Source organism: Trichomycterus rosablanca, chromosome 9, assembly GCF_030014385.1.
Source record: "Trichomycterus rosablanca isolate fTriRos1 chromosome 9, fTriRos1.hap1, whole genome shotgun sequence".
Classification (NCBI taxonomy): domain Eukaryota; kingdom Metazoa; phylum Chordata; class Actinopteri; order Siluriformes; family Trichomycteridae; genus Trichomycterus; species Trichomycterus rosablanca.
In genome coordinates, this window is record NC_085996.1 from 25,663,656 (window position 1) to 25,669,773 (window position 6,118).

General features: G+C 37.1%; 1 long non-coding RNA gene across 1 annotated transcript; it reads right to left on the reverse strand.

Annotated features, from left to right (window-relative positions):
- Positions 1-423: 423 nt before the first annotated feature.
- On the reverse strand, positions 424-1,512 carry LOC134320188 (uncharacterized). Its single transcript, XR_010013612.1, has 4 exons — positions 1,466-1,512; positions 1,160-1,275; positions 985-1,055; positions 424-503 (listed from the first exon to the last, which is right to left on the reverse strand). It is a non-coding gene; the product is annotated as an uncharacterized LOC134320188 (long non-coding RNA).
- Between the last annotated feature and the right edge of the window lie 4,606 nt (positions 1,513-6,118).

Below are 6,118 nucleotides of genomic sequence, written 5' to 3' on the forward strand. Positions count from 1 at the left end.
TTTACCATATCAAGGACGCCTCTCTCATCTGTTAACACTATCATGCTAACGCTACCTGGCTAACTCGTGAGCTGTATCTAATCTGAAAGGCGCTCCATAGTGCTTTTAGCGGCGAACAATATTATATTGATTTGCTACCTATTCAAGCCTACAGCTGTGCTATGGTATGCTTGGAAAATCCACAACTGTCATACCACCCAGCACAGCTAAATTGACTAGACCTCAGAAAAAACACATCCACTTAATGTTAAAGATTAATACAAAACTTTTGAAAACAAGTGTGAAAAGAGCATCATGCATTCATAAAAGCAGAACTCATAATCCATAGCAAACCTATTTTTTTATTGCTTTATTTATTTGAATCAATATCAGAATCAAAGTGCATTAAACTGAAAGATGTTAATCAGCAGGTGAAATCAACAGGTGAAATCTTGGTGCGTCCAGTACTTTCCATGCTCGTCTGAGGACGGCCCATGCTCCTTTCTTTTTCTTGGTTTTGGTTCCTTTGAAACACAGAAATAAATAATTTATACATATACATATGAGGGCAAAACTATGTGGACACAACTTCTGTGACTAACATGTGTATACAATTGTTAACAGGTGTATAAGAAGTAAATAAGATAAACTTTTTTAACATTGTGGCAACAATTTAGGGAAGTCCCCTTTCTCATTTAGTACAAAGCAAGATCTATAAAGACATGGTTTGACTAGTTGTGTTTAAGGAAGCTCTAGCTGCCTACACAGAGCCCTGGTCTCAACCCAAATGAACACTTGGCATGATTTAAACTTTGATTGCTAACCAGGCCTGACATCAGGCCTGAGTGTATGATATAATAGCTATTATTTAGTATAAACACCTATGGTTTTGGAATAGATTGTCCAACAGAGTCATGGTCAGGTGTCCCAATACTTTTGTCCACATAGTATTATTGAACTTACAGTTTGCAGCAATGATTCATGTAGCATTTCACAATTACTTACTAGCTGATGTTTTCTCCACTTCGGAAGTAAACTCAACACTTTCAGCTTCCTTAGAAGGCACAATGATGCACCTAACAAACAAACATACCGTATATCCAGTTTTACTCTACACAAAACACTAATGCAAAGTTCTACTATTTGAATGCTATTTTTCTGCTTACTATTAACAACTTACTCTTTAGATATTTCACCGGAGTAAATCGGGTCAGATGGCCCCGGCCAAGCAGATATTATAAAGCATGGAGCCAAATCTTCCTCTACCAGGTCATTGCTCTGGTCTGGGATCTCATTCTGTTTCATTTTAATAAGAAGAAACACAAACAGTGGTAAGTTCTCAGATAATTAGGTGGCATTTAAAGTGCTCGTGTTAAAGCACTAAAAATATAGTACCATTACAAAAAAACTCTTAGAAGGGTCTCTACAAGAATACAAGCATCTATGAGCCACACACAGTTCTGAAGTAGTGAGATTAGCAGACAACCTTTGATTTTAGTTGGTGCTGCTGTTCTAGCTGGAGCTCTTCTATGATCTCCTGTTCTAGCTTTTCCAGCACATCTCGGTGGCTCACCTCCCATGCCTGAGAGAAAAAATCATCTCATTAATAGTTTCAGTGCCACCGTTGTGACAAATCTCATAGATAAAGTATTTTGTCTTTAGTAATGAAAGTGTATATACACTTCTAACACTGTAATACTTTTCCATCTATGTCTTTAATAAAAGTATAAATGTATATCTGAATACAGATCATAATTTCCTAATTGTTTAAAGTCTTTCTGTTACTTTTAAGCAATGATATATACATACCACATTCAAATTACAGGTGGGATCCAGTGTTTCCTCAAGCCTTTACAAAGAAAACAACGTCATGTTAATGTAATCTAATTTTTTTTACTAAAACAGTTAATCTAAATACCCATTAAGCACTGTACTAAATGTAAAAACCTACATGCTTCTAAAGGCCTTTTCCCCTCTCTCCATAATCCAGTCTCTTATATCTGGACATGTTGTGTTTTCAGGAATTTCACCTGCCAGTTTAAGGACCATGAACTCTTTCAGCAGACCCCTCTACAACAAGAGATTATTGTGTGACATGAGTACTTCCATTAAGAGTGGTGCCAGTATAATGACATGAGACAAACTTTAACTGGGATTCTGTAAGCATACAATATCAAATGAATTTATATTGAATTAAAAAATTAGGGTGTATGCCAGTTGTCCCATTAAAGCTAAATGTACTGTACATACATACACAGTACATAGTCACAAGTAATATTCCTGCATTACATTTATTGGCAAACGTTTTAATTATGCACATATTTTCTTTCTTAGCCAAAGTGAGATTCCTTATGTTCATCAATTAGTTTTAAAGTGACTCTGTTGCCCTGTTTAATAAAAACCTGAGACAAAAGTATAATCCTCCTTGTACTCCGGTTTCCTCACCACACTCATTTATTACATACATGCAGTATAAGATCATGCAATTTAAAACTCAACTCATACTTCTGAAGAAATGAAATGCATCTTATTGTTGACATTACCAGTTCTTGGTGGAAACACTTTTCCCAGCTCATATCCACATTTCTTAAATATTCTTTGTACCGCTTGTACTCTCCCAGAGTGCACAGCACCTGAAATAAAACAAAAACTAGTTTAGATTATTCTGAATCAAAATACAGTATTACCACTGTGCATTTTAGCTCAGTAAAACAGACTATATGTTTACTATACTATATGTTTATGTTTTTTGCTAAAATGCTTAAACCATAGATGTATCCTATTGTAACAAGCTTTTGTATGTTAAATCTAAAAGAGTAAAACATAGTTCAAAGTTAATAACATGTTCCTGAAATTTATAAGTGCCTAATATCAGTGCTACTATCTACTTTGTTATCATGTGTAATGAGGCCCTGATTAATTAGCTTTTGTTTCCTCTCAGGCTGATGAAAGAATGCTTTCAGGTGTGGATCGTGCAAGTTGTTGTAGGTCATTCCAGGTATGTTGGGATCCGACAAGTCAAAATCTGGAGTATTCCTAAAAAACTGTCAGAAGAATCCAGACGATACATTAAATACACAGATCTGTGTTGATTAGATTAGATTAGATTAGATTAGACGGGTGGCTGGTGTTTACCTTTTTTTTTTTTTTCATGTTACCACAGTGTGCTCCTCAGGGAGCACAATCTGGTTGCTAGTTTTTTTTTTATCTCCTACTCTCCCAATGTATTACCATTTCTAACTATGCAAATTTCCCCATTGTGGGATTAATAAAGGATATCTTATCTTATCTTATCTTACCTGAGTGGGAGCAGGGGGTAGGCGATTAGGGTTGCACCTATAAAAATATAATGAACGGGTCTTACACCGTTACAACATTATCAAAATGTTTTATTTAGGCTGTTTAACATTTATTATTTTCATTCTTTATAATAATAAATCAGAACCAGATTTTAGACAAAAAAACATGCATGAAGAACATCATGTAACATTTTTTCTTAATAGTTCAAACAACATTTTTACATAATCCATCTTCACACTGACATGCAGCCCCGGTTCTGGACTGTGTCGCTTAACCCTTTGATGCACAAGCTAAGCAAACCCCTTCTAATGCACAACATGGGTGGAAAATGACCCATATTCATCCATTCAAGAATATTTTCATATGCACATTAGTCAGTTATTCATGTATTTACTGTCTTAGCTAATAAAAGCTATCTATACTAGAATATGTAAACAGCTAGCAAGCAAATAGTATTGGACATATTCAAGATTCAAGGGCCTAATCTTTGGTTGTCTTTCAAAAGATCAGTAAATATGTTTTTGACTACAAACACTTACAAATGTCAGTAGTTCCTGTCAAATTCAATAGTAAATACATAAGGGTCTTTTTTGACCCATGTTGTGCATTAGAAGGGTAGTGATACAAAAATGATTTTTATTAAAAAAGTAAAAAATATAAAACTGAAATAAGGATTTGTGATGATCAAAAACAAGTTAATTGAGAAATTCATGGAAGCTTGAATGACGAAATTAATTTATTGCAAAGATATAGAAAATAAAAATTCAGTTGGGTCACTTTTGACCCAGGTTGTGCATCAAAGGGTTAAGGGGGCATTGAGAGAATCTGGGGGAAGGGGGGGGAACAATGCCCACCCCAGGGGCCCCATAGTGCCGGCCCTGCTTGTGTTACTTAAGTTTCGCCCTAAGCCAGATTTGAACCTAGGGTGGAAAAATATGCTCGATGCCCCCTGACTACTGCGCTACTCAAACAGCGGAGTAATAAGCAGGTTGTTATGCTGATATGCACGCACGGCGTTACTAAGACTAAAAGTGAACACTACTTAAATAGTAATAACCAAACGCTTTCTAATTCCCACAGTAGCAGCAGTTTCCTTGTGTTTCATACATATCGCCCTGTCTCAGTCTAATCTGCAGCATTTCTCTCCCATTAATAAAAATAATCAGTTTAATATCAATATCAGTTAAATACGGAACGCGACATTTAGTTTCCAAATAAGGAACAATTCCGTATTTTACGGGATGGTTGGCAACCCTAGTGACTACAGTGACTATATGAATTAACTACAGTGGCTATATGAATAAAAATAAATAGAGTATATAAAGATAGAATTAGAATATATTTATAGAATAAATAGAATAGAATATAGAATTTACATTTACATTTTCAGCATTTAGCAGACGCTCTTATCCAGAGCGACTTACAGAAGTGCTTCCATAGTGAACATTTCATTTCTCAAGTTTAGGTAAACAACAGTCGAAGAACACAAATCTGCTAAAACCTGTTAGAACCAAAGTTTTTTTTTTTTGGAAATGGAAAAGGATGGAACAAAATGTTAGTAAATAAGTCAGCTTAAGTGCTTCATAAAAAGGTGGGTTTTTAATCGTTTTTTAAAGACAGCAAGAGACTCAGATGTTCGGACAGACAGAGGAAGTTCATTCCACCACTTGGGTGCTAGAACAGAGAAGAGCCTTGATGCTTGTCTTCCTTCAGTCCTGGATGGAGGCTCAAGTCGAGCGAGACTAGTGGCTCGGAGGTTGCGTGGTACAGAGCGGGGTTTAATTAGACCACGAAGGTAGCTTGGGGCTGGTCCATTTTTGGTTTTGTAGAATAAATATACAATATATACATTATTGTTGTGCTGGTGTGATTAGTGCAATAGTGCCATGTGCAATTTTGCAAATACTGATGATATGTACACAGATAAGATGAAACACTTGTATAAAGTACAAAAGTTTAGTGCGATCCAGGGTGCAGTGATATTTTTAAAGTGGTGTGGTAGAGTTTAGTAGGGTTACAGCCTCTGGGAAAAAGCTCCTCCTGAGCCTGCTGGTACAAGAGCGGAGGCTCCTGTCACGCCTGCCAGACGGAAGCAAGGTGAAAAGTCCATGGTTGGGATGAGAAACCCTGTGTGTTGCAGTCATCAAATTATATACACCGATCAGCCATAACATTAAAACCACCTCCTCGTTTCTACACTCACTGTCTATTTTATCCGCTCCACTTACCACATACAAGCACTCATCTATTGCTGCTGTTTGAGTTGGTCATCTTCTAGACCAGAGGTCACTAACAGGCGGACCGCGGTCCGGGTCCGGACCCAGAAGCTGTCCCATACGGACCCGGACCTACAGCCAAAACAGAAAGTTATGATTTGAAACCTGACGGAGCGCTTCTATTTTAACCGGCGCAGCTATTGTAGTCTTTACGGTAGCGGTTTAGCGGATGAGAAAACGCACAGACCAATCACGTGACACCACTCAGCCAATCAAGTCTGTGCATTCCAGCCGGTAAACACAGCGACTCTACAGTGCAGACAGATGAGAGAGTTAGAGGCGAGTTACATGTGAAAAGATGGTGGAAAGAAAAAGAAAGATAGCGAATGTAAAAAAAACGAAGGGAGAGATACAGACGACTGTGCAGGAGAAAGTTGAGAAAAAGACGAGTGAGACAGGAGACAAATAGCGCTCTCCAAAAAAGAAACGTGTACAGCGAAAATACAGCATTTAATCCGTGATGGAGAGACTCATTTCTGTTCTTACTTCCCACTGGAGCACAATTTATTTTTATTTTCTCTTAATTTGATAAATAATTTGAGAAAGGTTTGATAAGGTGGGGC